The following is a 20,741-nucleotide window of genomic DNA, read 5'->3' on the forward strand; positions in this document are numbered from 1 at the left end:
CACAACTTCAGTGCCCTCCTTGACTCTTCAGCCCCAATAACCCCACATCCAATCTGTGATCAAATCTTATTGCTTCTTTCACAGTATCTCTCATGTATGTGTCTTCTCTACTCACACAGCTGCCATCTAGTTTAGGCCTTCGTCACCTCTCTCCTGAACAACTGGCCTCCTTACCTCAAGTCTCTTCCCACTGCAAATGATCCACCACTCAGATACTGGGTGATTTTCCTAATGCATGGGTCTGACCATGTCACCTCCCCCAAGTCAGTAAATTCTAGGATCAAATATAAACTCTTTCATTTGGAATTTAGAGCCCTTTACAACTTGGACCCTTCCTACCTTTCCGGTCACCTTATATTTTACTTATGTCCAGGCACTCTACTTTCCAGTTCTACTGGCCCCCTTAATGTTTCTAACCTATGACAATCCATCTCCCGACCCTGCACCTTTGCACTGTCTACCTCCCATGCCCAGAATGCGTTTATGCTTTCTCCCTCTCTCTGTCTTTTTCCCTCTCTCTTTCTGTCTCTCTCCTCATTCTTTCTCTTTTTCTTCTTCTTTTCTCTCTCTCCCTTCTTCCCTCCCTCCATCTCTCCCTTTCTCTTCCTCCTAGCTTCCCTCAGATCTCAGCTTTCCCAGTGTCTTCCCTCCATACTCCTCTGCTAGTGTCTTTCTTCTGAGATTACCTTCCATCACCCCTTTGGGTACATACATAAACAACATTCCAATAACAATATAATAATAAGTGTGTACACACACTCATACATACAGACACAAATGTTAGTGACATCCTCCCTTTCTATTTGTTTTTCAGACCACTTCTCGGCAAAACTCCGAGCTCAGAATTTCCTGAGGTATGTATCATTAACTCCATTACATATCCCAAAGTTAAGAAGTAAAGTTTCTGTAGAAAGCGATGGCATAGGAGGGAAGGGGGATCCATCCAGGAGTTCAAAGATCTGTGTTCATTTTCTAGACCAACTACTCACCAACCATGTGACCCTGAACACATCACTGGTTGTCTCTAATCCTCAGTTTCCTCATATATAAAACTGAGATAAGAATACTTGTACCTCCAATATCCCAGGATTGGTGTAAGGCTTCTATGAGATCGTTGACATAAAGCATTATATCAATTTAAGTCATCATTCTGCTTCTCAAACCAGAAATACCAAAAACCACCTGGTGATGTGGACTGTTATTAAGATGTATTTACCACACAGGGTACTGCTCTTTAATAACCAAGAATGACATTTTCATAAATGTGTTGACAAGTTAAACATTGCCTGTTCCACAGATTACAAATTAGGGCATGTTTTTATAGAATCCCAGAATCTCTGAGGTAGAAGGAATCTCAGAGACCAGTGATTCCAATTCATAGCTGGACAAAAGTTAACAAATGACCCACCAAGTAGTGAGAGAATCTGCTTGAAGGCCTCCAGTGAAGAGGAACCCAGAACTTCCAGAGGTAGCCATTCCATTTCTGAATAACCCCAATTTACAGAAAGGTTTTCCTCATATCAAGTTTAAATGGGACCTTTGTAACTTCCACCCATTCGCCGTTCCTCTTGCTACTCTGGGACAAGCAGAACAAGTCTAATCCATCTGCCTCAAGAAAGCCCTTGACATCTTTTCTTCCTAGGATAAATAGCCCCAGTTCTTTCAACTAATCCTTATATGGTAGGAACTCAAGTGCTTTCACTATCCTGATTGCCATCCTCTCCATCATCTCTAGCTTGCCAATGTCCTTTGTTAAAATGCAAAACTCAGAACTCCAGATGATACTAGAGCTGTGTTCTGATCAGGACAGAGCAAAGCAGGATTTTCATTTCCCTATTCTTGGATACCATGACTCTATGGATGTAGACCCAGAATACCGGAGTTTTTTGGCCACCATATCACACTGCTGACTCCTACCAAACTTAGACTCCACCAAAATCCCTACATGTTCTGTATACAAACTGCTATCTCACCAGCTTCCCTCAACTAGTACTTAGGAAATTTGTTTTTGGACCCAAGATTTTACTTTCTTCTTTTAAAGTTTTCATCTTAATAGATCCAACCCAATTTTCAAGTCTGTCAGGATAGTTGTAGTAGCAGCAGCAACAGCAGAGAACCTTTGCAGAACACTTAGTATGCGCCAGGCCCTGTGTAAGCACTATTCAATTATGACCTCATTTGATCTTTACCACATCTCTAGCAGATAACTGCTATTATTGTGCCCATTTTACAGATGAGGAAGCTGAGGCAAATGAGGTCACACAAGCTAGTCAGTGACTGAATTTGAACCCAAGTTTGCTTGACTTTGGGCCCAGAATTCTGTTCACTATGCCACTTAGCTTTTCAGATTCTGATTTTATCATCTGAGGTGCTAGCGATGACTTCCAACTTTGTGGCACTTGCAAATGTGATAAAAGTGCCCTCCATGTTTTCTTAAAGTCATTAATAAAAATAGTAAATAGCACAGAGCCAAGAAGAAAGCCCAAAGGCACAGCACCAGAGGCTTCTTTCTAAGTTGACGTAGATTGGGGCAGCAAGGTGGTGTATCAGCCCTGGAGTCAGGAGGACCTGAGTTCAAATCTGACCTCAGACACTTGACACACTTACTAGCTGTGTAACCTTGGACAAGTCACTTAACCCCAATTGCCTTGCCTTCCCCCTTCTAACAAAACAAATAAGTTTACATGGATTCATTAATGACTGATCTTTGGGTGTAGCTGTTCAATCATCTCCAAATCCACCCAACCATACCATCAGCTGGCCCATACGTTTTCATTTTGACCACAGGGAGAATATGAGAGACAGTCAAATGGTTTGCTAAAAATATAGGGAAATTACCTCTGTGGCAATTCCAATAATTTAGTAAAACTGGAGAAAACCAAAAAGGAAATAAGGTAGGTCTACAATGCTTTGTTCTTGATGATGTCATCCTCTCTCTTTGTGACCGCTTCCTTTCCTATATTGTCACCATGCATTCTGTTAATAACATATTCAAGAATTAAGCCAAGTAATACATTCAAGTTCACTATTCCATAGTTTACAGACTCCTTTCTTTTCCCTTTTATGAAAATCAGTATATTTACCCCTTCTCAAGTAATACTGTGTCTTTTGTTTTCTACAATCTTTCAAAGATCAGTGACAATGACTTAGTCACAATGTCTAGGCAGCTGGCCTCAGGAAGATCTGCATTACAATCCATCCTCAGACACATACTAACTGTGTTACCTTGGGCAAGTCAGCGAACTTATTTGCCTCAGTTTCCTCAACTGTAAAATTACAGATTATGATAGCGCTGACCTCCCAAAGTTGTTGAAAGGATTAAATGAGATATTTGTAGAGTACTTCACATAATTTTTGGAATATAGTAGATATTTTGTAAAAGACCAGTTGCTATTATTGTTGTTGTTGTTATAGAATGATATATTTGGCCTCATTTCTGAAATATATAGAGAACTGAGTCAAATGTACAAGAATACAAGTCATTCCCCAATTGATAAATGGTCAAAGGATATGAACAGGCAGTTTGCAGAGGAAGAAATTAAAGCTATCTATAGTCATATGAAAAAAAGCTCTAAATCACTATTGATTAGAGAGATGCCTATCAAAACAACTCTGAGGTACCATATCACACCTATGGAAATGGATTGCAGAATGAAACAGACCATTTTCTTTTGTATTATGCTTTGTTTTGTTTTGTGGTTTCTTCTATTCATTTAAATTCTTCTATTCAACATGACTAAGGTGACAATGTACTTAATAGGAATGTATGTGTAGAACCTATATAAGATGGCATACCATCTTGGGGAGGGAGGGGGAAAGGAGGGAGAGGGAGGGGAAAAATCTAAGACATATAGAAGTGATTGTAGAACACTGAAAACAAATAAAATAATAAAAAATGAAATATTTGTGAAGCACTTTACACAAATGCAAGCTCTTATCGCATTCTGATTGCTATGCTTCTCACTGTAACTATTATCTGTTGGTTCTATCTGTACACTCGGATCTGGTTCATCTGGGCCTGCTAAGTATTTCTTTAGTGTATTTCCCCATATATCTTTCTGTATCAAATCCATCATTAGCCGTTTTGTTCTATTTATTTGAGTCCAAAGCTCATTTTTCTTGGCAGAGAAAACAGAAACTAAATTAGATTTGAACAGCTCCACCTTTTTCTATCATGTTTCTATCATTTCTATCGTTCTGTCACTCAATCTATTCAAAACAGAAGCCATATCCCTTCTCTGACCCTCCTTTTTCCTCCCCCCCAAACCCTTAAATTTAAAAAGAAAAAGCTCTTTGTTGTCCATAGCTTTCCTCAGCGATCTCTGGACATCCAAAGAGTTTGAACTGCTGACAGTTCTCACACAGGACCATGTCAAGCTTTTCTATTTGTCTCCCTTTACATGTTTTTAACAACATGCACTGTTTGCTGAGTTCCTTTCACATCTACACTGGTCTGTTCTGACAATTTCTGTTACCTTTTCTGTGGTGAGGTTAGCTATCATAAGAACAAAAACCAAATAAATGAAAGTGACATGTTATAAGACATGCAATATGTAAATGCAATACAAACTTCAAGCATGTCAGCTTGGGAAGAGGTGCTTGCTTGTCCCTGTGCTATTTGTGGATGACTTAGATAATCAATTAATCAATAAACATTAAGCACCAGGGTGCCAGGCCAAGAACATTCAGTTTCCCGAGCATTTATTAGCTGTGTGACTCTGGGCAAGTCACTTCACTCCTTTTGCCTCAGTTTCCTCTTTTGTAAAATGAACTGTAGAAGGAAATGGCAAAACCACTCCAGCATCTTTGCCAAGAAAACCCCAAATGGAGTCACCAAGAGTCAGATCTGACTGAAAAACAATGGAACAACTGAATATGCTACGTGTTGTTCTAGGCATTGGGGCTACAAAGACCAAAGTGAAAACAGACCCTGCCCTCAAGGAGTTTATATTCAAACAGAGACAGCAGGCATCTATAGAAGTACAAAAATGTAATAGGGTGAACTGGCTAATGGGGGGAGGGAGGGAAGTCTTGAAGCATGCATAGATGTTTCCTATCTAGTTTCAATCCAAGTGACCTTGTAGAGTTTGGGAGGCAGCTAGTTTCTGATCATGGTGACTCAGAGGCTGGTACTATGTAATGAGGAAAAGTCTTCTAAGTGCTTAGGGAGCCAGAAAAATTGATGACTCAGGAGTTGCTGAGCTAGAACTGTCTGTGCACATAAAAGGTGAGACTCTCCTATCTGTTAGTTTTTTTCCTTTGGTGCTATGATGAGGCAGGACTACTTTGGGCTGCTTCTCCAAGAGTTGACTGAGGGAAGGGCATCAGTCCTATCTCACAGATGGCTATAGCAGATGTGTCCAGACAGTGACCTTGTAAGCCTGAGAGATTCAAATGCCATATTTGAGTTTCCACTGCTGACCAGAGTTAGTACCATAGTCCGCTAGAATCAGCAACCACAGGAATTGGGAGACAACTGAGCAGCAACCTGGAGATGAAAATGCCCAAGTGTGACACCTGGTGAGCACTCTAAGGTCTGAAGAGATTGCAGGGCAGCAGCTGATTGAGCTGGCACAGCACTCATCAGGCTCAGTGAAGTCAAAATAGCAGGAAAGCAGCTAGACTGACCCATCATATCAATGGACCAACCCAGCCAGCTGAGACACAGTATTCTGGAAAAAGTCAGTCCAACTGACCAGTGGAGTGATACATACAACACCAATGCCACAACCCAGGGCAAATTACATGAGGACTCGTAAATGGGAGAAAAGGTCATCAGGGTCAAGAGTCAGAAAGTACTTCTTCACTCCATGTGCTTCATTACCATTATAGTCTAAGACTGAGCCCCTCTCCCCAGGGACCTTGTGTGCCCAAGGAGAGGGGATGTCCCTAGAGTTGGGGGTGAGGATGGTTTATAACAACTGCTCTTGTTATATTTGTTCTTGTTTTTCTGATGTTTCAGTCATGACTGATTCTTCGTAATTCCTTCTGGGGTTTTCTAGGCAAAGATACTGGAGTGGTTTGCCATTTCCATCTCCAGCTCATTTTATCAGTGAGGAAACTGAGACAAACAGGGTAAAGTGATTTGCCCAGGGTCACCCAGCTAGTAAGTGTCTGAGGCCAGATTTGAACTCAGGAAAATGAGTCTTCCTGGCTCCAGGTCCAGCAGTTTATCCACTGCAATGCCTATCTGTCTGCTCTTGTTATATCTTCTCAATAAATTCTCTTTCTAAACACTAACAGAGTCAGAGGAGTGGAGAGGAAAATAAAAGGATTCTAGGCATGGGAGAAAGACACAAAGATGGGAGATGAAACATTCTATGTGAGAAGCAGCAAAAAGGCCAGTATGAAGCAATGTGTAGTAAAGTTGGAAATGTAGAATGGGGCCAGTTTGTGATGAGCTTTGCATGCAAAACAGATGGTTTTATATGTGATCCTAGCAGCAATACAGAACCACTGAGATTTATTGAATAGGCACTGACATGGTCAGCTCTTAGCTTTACAAAAATCACTTGGGCTGATCCAGGGAGGATGGTTTAGAGTAGGGAGAGACTTGGGTCAAGGAGACCAATTAGGAGGATGTTGCAGTAGTCTGCATGAGCGATAATGAGGGCCTGAACTAGAATGATGACTGTGTGAGTGAGGATAAAGAGATGTTTAATAGATGCTATGCTTCTTCCAGGGACAGAGCCAAGAAAGTAGAGAAAGCACTCAACTGTGCTCCAAAAAGTGGAGTAGAGAAAGCACTCAACTGAGCTCTCTCAACCTTCACCTCTAAACTTTATAATAACACCTCAAATCAAATTCTTGAGTAGCAGAGCCAACAAAAGGTCAGAGTGAGACGTTCTTCCAGCCCAAGACAACAAAGGAGGTTGGAAAGAGAGATCTGTAACACAAGGAAGGTGGCTGACCTGGACACCATGTAGATGAAACACCAGAGGTGTGACTAGGTGGTGATGATAGAAACAACAGCAGTTTCAGGAGTTCTCAGGTCAATGATCACACCACCTTAGAAGCTCCCAAAACTTCCAAACCCCCAGAGCTAACTCTGAAAATAGCAGAGTGAAAAAGGCTGAAGCATGAGACAGTATTTCATACACACACACACACACATACACACACACACACACACACACACACACCAGAACCCAAAATTAACATAAAGTTCCAAATAAAGAAATAGGGTAGAAAATGAACCAACAACAGAAAAAGAACCTGATCATAAAAAGGTACTGTGGTGACAGGGAAGATCAAGACACAAACTCAGAAGACAATAAAGTCAAAATAGCTACAAGCAAAACCTCAAGGAAAAAGTTGAATTGGACACAAACCCAATAATAACTTCTTGAAGAGCTTTTAAAAAACTAACTTTCAAAAGCAGAGTGATAAAGGAAAAATTAGGCAAAACAGACCTGAGAGGATGGACAGGATAAAAAGAGAGAAAGAAAGAAAAACAAAAGAAAGCAGGATGAAGGGAAATGCATAGTGAGTAATCATAACTTTTAATGTAAACAGGATGAACTCACCCATAAAATGGAAGTGCATAGAAGAATGAATGAGAAACTACAATTCAAAAATAGGTTGTTTATGAGAGGCACACACAGAATTAAGATAAAGGATTGCAGCAGAATCAATTTAATTTAATTTAGGGATTTAATTAATCCCTAATTAAAAGGGATAAGAAGGGAAACTACATCTTGCTAAAAGCAACCATAAACAATGAAGTAATATCAATACCATACATATATGCCCCAAATATATAGCATCCAAATTCTTAAAGGAAAAGTCAAATTAAGTATAGGTAGAAATAAACAGCAAAACTACACTAATGAAGGACCTTAACCTTCCCCTATCAGAGCTAAATAAATTTAATAATAAAATAGATTAAGAAAGAAGTCAAGGAGATGAATAGAATCTCAGAAAAGTTAGATATGATGGACCTCTGAAGAAAAGTGAACTGAATGGGAACAGAAAAGAGCACACCTTTTTTCTTAGCTGTACATGGTATCTACACACACACACACACACACACACAGAGACACACACACATACACACACACCATACATTAGGGCATAAAAACTTCACAAGAAAATGCAGAAAAGCAGAAATACTGAGCATACTCTTTTCTTATTACAATGCAATAAAAATTACTTTTAATAAAGGGCTGGGGGAATATAGATTAAAATTAACTGGAAACTAAATAATCTAATCCTAAAGACTGAATGGGTCTAAGAATGAATTATAGAAACAATTAATAATTTCATTAAATATAATGAAAACAATGAGAAAACATTCCAAAATTTGTCTGATTTAGCCAAATCAGTACTTATGAGAAAATTTATATCTTTAATGCATACATCAATAAAAGAGAGAAAGAGTAGATCAATGAATTGGGCAAGCAACTAAAAAAAAACAGGAAAAGAACATATTAAAAATACTCAGTTAAACATCAAAAGGGAAATACTAAAAATCAAAAGAGAGATTAATAAAATTGAAAGAAAACCATTGAATTAATAAATGAGACTAGGAGCTAGTCTTATGAAAAAAATAACAAAATAGATAAACTATTGGTTAATTTGATTCAATAACAGAAAGAAGAAAACCAGATTATCAATATCAAAAATTAAAAGAGTTAATTCACCACCAATGAAGTGGAAATTAAAGCAATTGTTAGGAGCTATTTTGCCCAAATATTTCCCCAAATATTAGTAAAACTGACAATCTAAGTGAAATGAATGAATATTTACCAAAAACAAAATGAACAGCCCAGACTAAGAGAAGAAGAAACAATAATCCTATTTAGAAAAAGAAATTGAATAAGCCATCAATGAGCTGCCTAAGAAAAAGATCCCAAGGACCAGATGGATTTAGAAGTAAATTCTACCAAACATTTAAGGAACAATTAATCCCAATATTATATAAACTATTTGAAAAAATAGGTAAAGAAGAAATCTTACCAAAAATCCTTTTATGAAACAAATATGGTTTGATGCCTAAACTAGGAAGAGCAAAAACTGAGAAAGAAAACTGTAGACAAATTTTGTTAATAAATATCAACGTGAGATTTTCTTAAATAAAATACTAGCAAGGAGATTACAGCACTATATAACAAGTATCATATGCTAGACAGGAATGCAGGTCTGGTTCAATATTAGAAAAACTATCTTCATAGCTGGTGATATCAATAAGAAAAATAACAAAAATCACATATCAATAGATGCAGGAAAAACCTTTGACAAAATACAGCACCCATACCTATTAAAGAACACTAGAAAGCATAGGAATCAATGGAAACTTTCTCAAAATGTTAAGTAGTATCCATCTAAAACCATGAGTAAGCATTATCTGTAATGGGGATAAACTAGAAGCCTTCCCAATAAGATCAAGAGGGAAACAAGAATGTCCATTATCACCTCCATTATTCAATATTGTTCTAGAAATGCTAGCTATAGAAATAATACAAGAAAAAGAACATGAAGGAATAAAAAAATAGGCAAAGAAGAAACAAAACTCACTCTTTGCAGATGATATAATGGTATACTTGTAGAACTCTAGAAAACCAACTAAAAAACAAGTTAAAACAATCAACTCTAACACCCAGCAGCAAGAGAAAGAGCAGAAAGAGAAACTTTTGTTTAAGATAATGACATAATGTAAAACACTTAGGAGTCTACCTGCCAAAACAAACTTAGAAACTATACAAACACAATTATAAAACTCTTTTCACGGAAATAAAGACACGTACGAACAATTAGAGAAGTTCATGGGTAGGATGAGCCAATTGTAATAAAACTGACAATTCTATCTAAATTAATTTACTTATTAAGTGCCATATCAATCATACTACCAAAGAATTATTTTATAGAGTTAGAAAAAAAAGTTACAAAATTCATTTGAAAGAACAAAAGGCCAAAAATATCAACGAAAAATATGAAGGAAGGTGGCCTAGCAGTTCTAGATTTCAAACTATATTACTAAGAGGTAATCATCAAAACAATCTGGTACTGGCTAAGAAACAGAATGGAGGATCAGTGAAATAGATTAAGAATGTAATATACAGTAGTAAGTGACAATAATCTAGTGCTTGATAAACCCAAAGATCCAAGCTTTTGGGGTAAGAACTCAAGATGTGGCAAAAATTGCCAGGAAAACCAGAAAGCAGTTTTGCAACAAGTAGGCTCATTGGATAGAGAACTTGGCCTGGAATCAGGAAGACCTGATTTGGTCTCTGACATTTACTAGCTGCGTGACCCTGGGAAGTCACTCAACTTCTGGTTGCCTTAATCCACTAGAGAAGGAAATGGCAAGCAGCTCCTGTCTTGCCCCCCGTTCGAAAAACAAAAACAAACAAATCCCATGGACAGTATGGTCCACAGGGTCATGTAGAGTCACATACAACTGAATAACTGAACAAGAAGAAGAAGAAGAAGAAATAGACCATCGTCTCCCCCCATTTACTAAGACATAAATGGATAAAGGGTGATATCACAAATAAATGAGGGGAGGATGAAAAAATGGACCTGTTGGATGTCTGGAAAAGAGAAGAGCTTATGACCAAACAAGAGAGAGAGGGTATCATGGGAAGTAAAATGGAAACTGATTACATGAAACTTAAAAGCCTTTGCATAAATAAAACTAATATGGCAAATTAAAAAGAAAACCAAAAACTGGGGGAAAATTTTATGACAAATTTCTCTGATAAAGGCTTCATTTCTTAAATACAGAGGGAACAGATCCAAATTTATAAAAACAAGAGCCACCCAGTGGATGAATGGTAAAAGAATATATACAGGCAGTTTTCAGAAGAAGAAATCAAAGTTATCAATAGTCATGTGGAAAAAATGCTCTAAATCACTACTGATTAGAGAAATGCATATTAAGACAATTCTGAGATATCACCTCCCATCTATCAGATTGGCGAACATGAAAGACAAGGAAAATGGCAAACATCAGAGGGAATGTGGAAACACTGGGACACTAATACACTCTTGGTGGAGTTGTGAAATAGTCTAGCCATTTTGGAGAACAATTTGGAACTACACTCAAAGAGCTATAAAGTTGTGCATACCCTTCGACTCAGCTATAGCACTACTAGGTCTGTATTCCAAGGAAATCAAAGAAAAGGGGAAAAGAGTTATTTGTACAAAAATATTTATAGCAGCTTTTTTGTGGTGGCAAAGAATTAGAAATCAAGAGGATGTCCATCAATTGGGGGATAGCTGAACAAGATGTGCTACATGATTGTGATGGAATACTATTGTGCTATAAGAAATGATGAGCAGTATGGTTTCAGGAAAACCTGGGAAGACTTACATGAACTGATGCAAAATGAAATGAGCAGAACCAGAACAACATTGTACACAGTAAGAACAATATTTAAAGGATGATTAACTGTGAAAGATGTGGCTACTCTGATCAAGATGATGACCCAAGACAATTCCAAAGGCCCCGTGATGAAAAAGGCTATCCACCTCCAGAGAGAACTGATGAAATCTGAATGCAGACTGAAGTATAGTTTTCTCTATTCTCTTTATTTTATTCTTTTATTTCGTTTTTTTCTTTTGTAACATGGCTAATAGAGATGTGTTTTGCATGACTTTACATGTATAATTGATACCAAATTGCTTGCCATCTCAAGGAGGGAGAAGGGATGGGAAGGAGGGAGAGAATGCGGAACTCAAAATTTTAAAAAATTATTGTTAAAAAGGTTTTACATGTAATTGGGAAATATTTAACAAAAGAAATAAAAATGATTAAAAATTTTTAAAAATAGATGCTGTGGTTGTAGAAACAAGATTTGGCAACTGATTTTATATGTATGAGGCAAGAAAAATGCAGTGTAAAGCATGACACCAGGGCTGTGAATTTGGGTGACTAGAAGGATGGTGTTGCCCTCAACAGAAATAGCAAAGTTTGGAAGATGGGTAAGTATTTTTTGGAGAGGAGGCAATACATTCTGGTTTTGTACATGTTTAGACACCCAGTTTGAAATGTCCAACCAGCAGTTATTGATGCAAACTATAGTTCAGGAGAGGGGACTAGCAGTGGCTGTGTAGACATGAGAGACATCTGCATAAAGATGATAATTAAATCCAAGAGAATTGATGAGGTACTCAAATGAGAGAGTATGAAGAGAAAAGTGAAGACCTAGGAAAGGTTAGATGACCACTTCTGGAATGTTATAGTGGGGAATTCTTTTCCAAATGTGAGTTGGACTAAGGGAACACTGAGGGCTCTTCCAACTCTGAAATTCAGTGACTGTAATTCTACCTATTAACATTCCAGCATGACAGAGTATAACTGCAAAAAAAGGCTAACATTTAAGTGGTTTTTATTCTTTATGCTATTTTCCCAATTAATTATTTTATACAAGCAAATACAAAACTAGATGAGGAAATTTGTAATCCTTTTACACTTTGATAGATCTTAATTCCATTAATGTGAGTACTTCTTCTAATGATGCAGATTGCAACCAATCTGTTTGCCTATCTTGGATGACACTTGTCTGTCTTCCCATAAATCCACCCAATACACCAGCAGCTCTCAAAGCATTTTCTTGACACTATACGAATACCCATGAAGTATATATGTTATTCTTCACCTTCATTAGGTGACTGGCCCAGATTTTCTAATTTGGTGATATCCTTTATGTTCCTTTTACTGCACAATTCTTTATCTGCAATGACTTTGAGACTATTCACACCCAACATGTACCCTTCCATCACCCTTTGCATGATGCTTACCTTCGATTTTTTGATGAATGTGGAATTCCAGGACTTGCAACCATACAACCAGACCATGACCAGTTCTTGTTTCAAGAAAAAGCTTGGGATCGCTGGAAGAACTGCAGAATTTCCTTAAAGTGATCTACCCTGCTCTACTCTGTCCTATTCAATTCTGGGCCCAGTTCACTGTTCATCTGCAATGTCTGTATAAGATATGCCTGTGTATATAAACATACTTATACCCTGATAAATGAATCCATCCATATTCATATCATAGTCTGGTCAAACATACATCCACATGCTTTGTCTTCTGTGGGTAGTTAAGCTAAATTCTGGTAAGTGATCTCATTTAGGGGGCCCTGCAACATTCTGGAGTTTGATGCTATCAGCATGTCCAACACCTTTGTGAGCATATATCTCCCTATTTTATCCTTCACTTTATATTAATAATCAGAAGATAGCTGTACAAAATCATTCCTGTTGTTTCATCTTTCAAGCGACCACATATGATTCTGACATATGCATGGGAGACATCTTGCGGAATGACAACCTTTAAGGAATTGTTTTGCTGTACCAAATAAAACGATTTTTATAATCCACAAACAAGTGTAATAAGATTTTGTATTCTCTATATCTTTCAGTCAGTTATAGGATTGTAAAACGATGATGTACTGTAGAATGCCATTTGCAAAGGCCTACCTGTCTCTTGCTCATGCCTTTGTAAAAGATGCCTTTGATAAGTATATAGATTTTTCTCATAAACACTTTATATAGGTGGAAGAATAAGGCTCCATAGTTAATAATATTTTCCCAGTTGCCTTTCTGTATAATAATATCTGAGATGCCTTCCTCACCCTTGGAATCTTCTTGTCTTTCAGACACCTCTAGAATTTATCCCTCAGTACTCTCAAAATAGTGATGCAAATTAAAAGACTGTTTTTATGTTACACTACTGACTTTGAGAACAGCTATTTATACTGAAATGGTGCAAAGAATATATGACTGGACATAAGGGCTGAGCTCAAGTCTCGGGCTCTACCACTTACTAGCTGTGTTGATCTGGGTGCCTCACTTACTCCGATGAACCTTTGTCTCCTCATTTATAAAACGAATGTAAAACAATACTTGTACTACCTATTGAACAGGGTTATTGACAGTAGCAAGCCAAACAATGTATGCAAAGCACTTTGTGAGGGTAAAGAATTACATAAATGGAATCTATTATATATCAATTGTTGCCTTAAGACGTTCAGGAGAGCAAAAGATACATACACAGTCTGAATCATAGTCAATAAAACATTAACAATAAAATATTAACATTTATTCTAGATAATGCAAAAATTTGCTTCAAATATAAAATAATAAGCATTGCTTAGGATCTTTGATATGCTGAATTAAAAGTGATTTGCTATTAAACAATTACGTTGAAAACTGCATTTTCATCTCCTGAATTTTGCAATTTAAAGGTACACAAAATCACTTAGAAAGCTTTTGCGTGCTGGTTAACAGGAGTTGTCACGGATGCACACATAGGAAGTCTATTCTGGGTTCTTCCTCTGTGTGGTCCTTTAGAACTGCCATTATCAGCTTCCTATTTATTATTGTGTTCTGTTTAAAGGGAATTTGCCAAGTGATCCCTCGACTCCAATTTTGAGGCCTGTTGTCAAGACAAATTAATTTCTGTAGAAACCCACTGTGCCTCAGATACAATCTAGGAAATGGAGGATTAATAGAGCCCCTGTACAACAATCTTTGTGTTACTGCTTGGGGGGGTGGAGGTAGGGGAGAAGGAAATTTTTAAATAGCAAGTTTTTAAAAAATAAATAAAGGTAGCAAATGTTTTTAACTTTCATAAGCTCATGTGAAAATAAAGAAAAACACAATATAAAGTAAAACAGTACGGGCCAACTATAACAGGCGTGACCAAGTCAAGAAATGACTACGTTTCCCCGGATGCTTGGACACAGAAAAAAATGCTCATAGGAGAACTCTATTTCCCATGAGACCATGTGCTGTTGATTGGGGAGGGAAGATTCCTGAAAAGACAGATGAATACCAAAGGATTCTGCTAAGATTGTGACTCCATGGTGCTGAGAGTGGTACTATAACAGCTAAAAGCTTCATGGACTGGACATGGACAGGGACTACAAGGAGAGCAAGGAATGAAGACAGATTTAGCTCTTTGGCAATGCCTTCAGCCCCAGGCTCCACCAAAGGTACGTTCCAGTCACAGAGAAAAGTTGTGTCCACATGCTCCCTTTCAGGGTCATGAGATCTGGGGGAGTTTGAATCCCAAACTACTCTGGGAAAAGGGAAGGGAAAAGAAAATGTAAGAATGCTTCCTATTGTTACTTGCAGACACTCTGGCTCAATAAAATGCAATATTGTTTCAAAATTGTTCCTTGTCTCAGTCTGTTAGTATAATCTGTCAACATAGTCACAACTTAATAATGTTGTGGTTCACTCTTTTTTCAGTCATGTCTGATTCTTCAAGACCCCATTTGGGATTTTCTTGGCAAAGATACTGGAGTGTTTGCCATTTCCTTCTCCAGCTCATATCACGGAGGCAAACTGAGGTAAACAGGGTTAAATGACTTGCCCAAGGTCACCCAGCTAGTAAGTGTCTGAGGCCAGATTTGAATTCAGGAAGATGATTCTGGACCCACAACTCTATCTACCTAGCTGTCCCCAACTTAATACCTTGACAGCTTCACAAGTTCCCAATTTTCTGAGTGGGGAAGCAAAGACAAACAGGTGATTCGGCGAGTCACCAATGAAAAGGACAGTTTATGGTGGTCTGTACCACAAGCTATATAAGACAAATCAAAATGGACTGATCAATGTCATAATCTTGTCTAAAAAGCTATACTGGACTACAAATGAATATGAGTCATGCTTAATTAGCATTGGATTCCCTTTCTCCAAAGTACTAAAAGATCAAATAAAGTTATTAGATAGCTATTACTGCTGTGAAAATGCATTTTATTGATTTAGTTAATTAAAATCAAAGTTGCACTTGATATTACATCTGATTATTTATTTTTTGCAATTAGAAGATCAGTCCAAACTCATCTCAAAACAAACTGGCCAAGAATCACACAATACTTATATTTCCTTTTCTAATGTCACAAAAATTTGGCATTAAAGTATGGTTGTGGTTCTAGGTGGATGAAAAGTTATTACATTATTAGATAATGCATAGAGAGGCCCAGGGGTATTATGGCAAAATGAACAGAGCTGGCCTCGAAGCCAGGAAGATCTGAGTTCAAGTCTCAACTCTAACACATACTGGCTGTGTGACCCTAGACAAATCGCTTACCCTTTTAGGGAGGGCTCTAGGCAACTCTCTATGACTATAAGTTGCAGAGAAGTTTCCAAGCTACATTAATAGAGGGAGTTTCCTTACCTGGGAATTCCCTATGCCAATGAAGTCACAAGTTCAGTTCTATCCCTACATGAGGCCAGGTCTGCATAGTACAATTATACTGATTCTTCTGATTCCAAACTATAATTTTGCTAGATTATTCAGATAGTTAGTTTAGGGTCTTGAATTATGCAGATTGGCTATGAACACTGTCTGAATTTATCACATAATTATATATTTTCTTCACTTTCCATATATAGATCTAACCTTGGTCAAAAGAACAGTCCTGGAAAATGCCCACAGCCACTTGCCACCAACTTACTCTTGGGGAAATTGCTTAACCTTTCTATATCCTTAATCTGCAGATATAATATTGGCATAAAAGACTCCCCACTCTGCCTGCCTCACTTGTGTGAAAAAAAATGAGGTATCCTTAGTGTTCTTACAAAGAAAGTTTCTTCAAAAATGCAAGTTTTTAAAAAATTTGTCTTAGAAATTGGGCCACCGCCAGATCTTGTCTAATTCTGAAAAAGGATTCTATGAATAGGAGCATTCACCATCACCACAGTAATAAGGTTTACTCAGCACATATTATTGTGCAGAATAGATTAAGTACTGAGTAAGATATGAAGAAACACAAAGTATCTCCTCTTACTTGGCTGATTTCAGAGTCCCTTCATTGCCCTCCCTGCCTCCAATCTCTCTCTTCTTTCCAGTCTATCACTGATGACGCGGAGTAATCCTCTTAATGCACTGTTATGGTCATATGAAGCAACACCTTCCAGTAATCCCCATTGCCTGTGGAATAAAATTTAAACTTGTGCTTGCATTCAGGACTCCCTCCAATCTAGCCCCAGTCTCCATTTCCAGCCTGATTGCTTATTTCTTCCCTTTCCAAACTCTACATTCTAGCCAAACCGGAGTGCATCTCACTCTTCTCCTCTCCATGCCTTTGCTCATGCTATTCCCCCATCCCTAGAAGATGCTTCTCCCACACCAAACTCTAGGTTGAAATTTACCCTTCCTTCAAGGCCTGCTTCTGATGCAGTCTCTTCCTTCCTGATCCCAGTTTCCTGATTTGCATCCCCAGGTGAAAGGGATCTCTCCCTCTTCAAAACATCCCATAGCACTCTTTTCTGGCCCTCTCCTTGTACTTATGTGACTCTCTAGCATAATATCAGAATTATATGTTAGGAGGTCTTCCCTTCCATTAGACTGAAACGTCCTTGAGAACCAGGTCTGTGTTATGTCTGTCTTTGCGTCTCTGCCAGGAGAAGAACCTTACACAGAGTAGGTGCATAACAAACATTTGTTGTTGATTGTTACAAGCCTTCCAAGAATTTATGATACTTTGGCTACTATGATTTAAAATGGAAGCACTGATCACTTGTTCCTTTATTTAGTCTGTTTTCAACCCAAATAGACAATTCAGTGGGAACTTTGCAGGGGCTGGTGGGAACCATTAAGTTGGATTAACAAAAAAAAGAAATAGAAATGATCGCTTGAATAGCTCCTGTTGGCTTCATGTCAACCAGTGCTTTGAGGGGAGAAAAAAGAAGCTCTGTCGTATCTCCTGCCCCCACCAACTGTCACTTCCCAGTCAGGACCTTGGGCAGGTTGGAGGCTTGAGAGTGGAAGAAGGGAAACGGGTTGTAGGAAAAGAGAAGGAAAAATCGGTGAGAAAAGAAGGAAAAGGGCAGAGCAAAAAGGAGGGCAAGTGGAAGGGATATTCCAGAATGTTTTATAACTTCTCAAAAGTGGGTTCCAGAAGATCTAGAACAGTAGTGACCTCAATTTTTTTTAATCTCACTGTCCACCATGTCTAAATAACAAAGACAATAATAACTGATGCAGTAAAGAGACCAGAGACCTTGCAGTCAGGAAGATCTGAGTTAAAACTCTGTCTCAGACATGAATCTCTCTGTGCCTCAGTTTCCCCACTTATAAAATAGAGCTAATAATAGTTCCTACCTTCCAGGGTTGTTGTGAGACTCCAACGAGTAAAGAAATGTAACCCACTTTGCATACTTCAAAGCACTACATGAATGCTAGCACTTTCAAGTTTGCAAAGCATTTTACAAACATCATTTCATTGGATTATCAAAGCAACCCTGTGAAGTTAGTACCATAGGTGTGCTCACCTCCATTTACAGGGGAGGAGACTAAGTGATGCTCCTAGTCTCAAAGCTAAGAAGGGTCACAGGGAGGATTTCAAGTCTAGCACTCTGTCCACTGCACCACACTGCCCAAAGCACTGCTATTAACAGAACCTTAACCAACTAAGTAAGAGGATGGGTATTTTGTTCCTATGTAAGTTGGAATAGCCTTTCCAAAGATGGAATTTATCCCTTTATATCACTTCCATTGAAGAGTAAATTCAGAGATGACACCTAGGTAATGCCATTAGTGCAATACTAAATGACTCACCAAGAAGGACACACACAGAACTAGCTCCATCTTGGGAACATGGCCTATGGGTGGACAATGAATTGGGCCCCAAATGGAGTGAGAAAGCAAGCAGGCCTGCAACTGGGAGATTGTTTTTTGGAGTTTCCTGGGATCTCAAATTGCTCCCTGACACAAAAGTCCATCTCTTTCATCCCACTATTCATCCAGTAACATTACGTGGCTGGAAATCATCAAATAACAATCTCAGAAGAATGAAAATTACAAGTAATCCAAAGAGGAATGAAAAGACACGTGGTGAGTGTATCTGGGCTACAGCGTATTTCAGGGATCACTTGAACATAAGAAGCGGCATACAAGGCATCATCCAACTTGTACATAATGAGAAAACAAGGTGGCCAGTTACAGAAAGAATGAGCGACCAAGGGTGGAAGGACAAAGTACTACATTGACACCCCTGAAATCCTAAAAGGAAGAAAGATCTTCAAGCACACTGGCATGGGCCCTCTATGAAGTAATTATGAAAGTACACAAACCAGAATCAGAGGATGAGAAGGCATGAAGGAGCAGTGACCTGCACCAATGGATGGAATCTCCACACCCAGGAGACCACAGATCCATCCAAGCATCAGAGTACACAGTATCGCTATATGGTTTAGTCACAAAGGGCTACTTTGAGCAGATGAACTTGAAGTAGAGTAATACCACATGCAATCAACCAAACTGGAAAATATTTACATTCTTACTGTTTTCTTGAGAATTAAAAGTGGTAGTGGTGAGAATTCATGACTTTTTGTGAGACCAATATTCACTTAGGAAGATTACAATGTTAACTTTATTTCCATTCCATTCACTTTCCCCTTCCCAACTTTTGGACTCATCTAGCACACGGTGTTGTAGCCCTCTGACAAATTTCTCCTATGTAATTTTGATAACTGGCAATTTAATTCACTCATAATACCTCAAGAAGACCATTTACAAAGGCATGGAGCGGGATGTGGGGGAGAAACAGGGGGATCTTGTGATCTGCACTGTGTGAGAGTGGCAAGAGATATAACAGGACAGATAGGTCAGGGATAAAATTATGGAGGGCTTTGAATGCCAAGCTAAAGAACTTGCTTGGTAGCCTCTGAAAAGGTTGAGAGATGATGAATGATGAGATTGAAGAGATGAAGTTACCTAGTTCAGGACTCAGACTTGAACATCTGAATTCTCAATGACATACACCACCAGCTAGATTTTCTCACAAAGCAAAATGAAACCTGAAGTTTTCTCTGAAAGGGCCATTTATTATTTATAAATCACTCATAAGAGCTCAACCCAGGGGTGGAACACCTGCAGCCTCCAGGCCACATGTGGCCCTCTAGGTCCTCAAGTGCAGCCCCTTGACTCAAGGCTGCAGGTTACCCACCCATGACTTAGTCTAACTTTCCCCCATAGGAATGAAGAGGTAGATTAAGAACTCTTATTGGCCAAAGTATGTGAGTGGTTAGAAAGATTCAGCAATAGCTTCTATCTTATCAGAGGACCAGTCTGCTTTAGGGCCAAGAGGCCAGTCCTGGACATAACCTCGGAATGGTTTATTTTTCAGCCTTCACCAACAGCTCATGAGATCTTATGTTGGAGAAGTACCCACACAGAGGACATGGAAGAACCAATGAGGCAGAGAAGTCCAGTGAGCAAGGCAAGTGCCTCATCCTCCAATTAGACTATAAGTTCCATGAAGCCAGAAGCTATACATGCAGTGCTTAGCATACAGTTGGTGCTTAACAAATGTTTATTGAATTACATTCATCTATAAAACAGGGAAACTTGCTTTGATGATATGTTCCCACTGTGTGCTTCTATGATATTATTTTTAAAAAATCTATCAAACCCAAAAATAAATATGGGTGTATACTCTGCCCAGAACAGGATTTTTTCAGTATCTGCATATAGGAGACTTAGAAAACCAGAGAATGAGAAGATCACAGCTAGTTAGAGCTGAAATTGACCTCAGAGGTGACCTAATTTCAACCCCTCCTTTTACAAATGAGAAAACTGAGATCTAAAGTGATTTGTCTAGGATCACACAGCTACTAAAATGTCTGAGGTGGGAATTTGAACCCAGAGCCTCCTGACTCCAAGGACAGACTCCCATCCACTACACCAGAGGAGTCAAAAATCACTACTACCTAGTTCAGTCTGATTCAGATTCAAATGTCAGGAAAATGTTTAAGAACATAAAATAAAATACAACATAAGG

Source organism: Notamacropus eugenii, chromosome X (assembly GCF_028372415.1).
Source record: "Notamacropus eugenii isolate mMacEug1 chromosome X, mMacEug1.pri_v2, whole genome shotgun sequence".
Classification (NCBI taxonomy): domain Eukaryota; kingdom Metazoa; phylum Chordata; class Mammalia; order Diprotodontia; family Macropodidae; genus Notamacropus; species Notamacropus eugenii.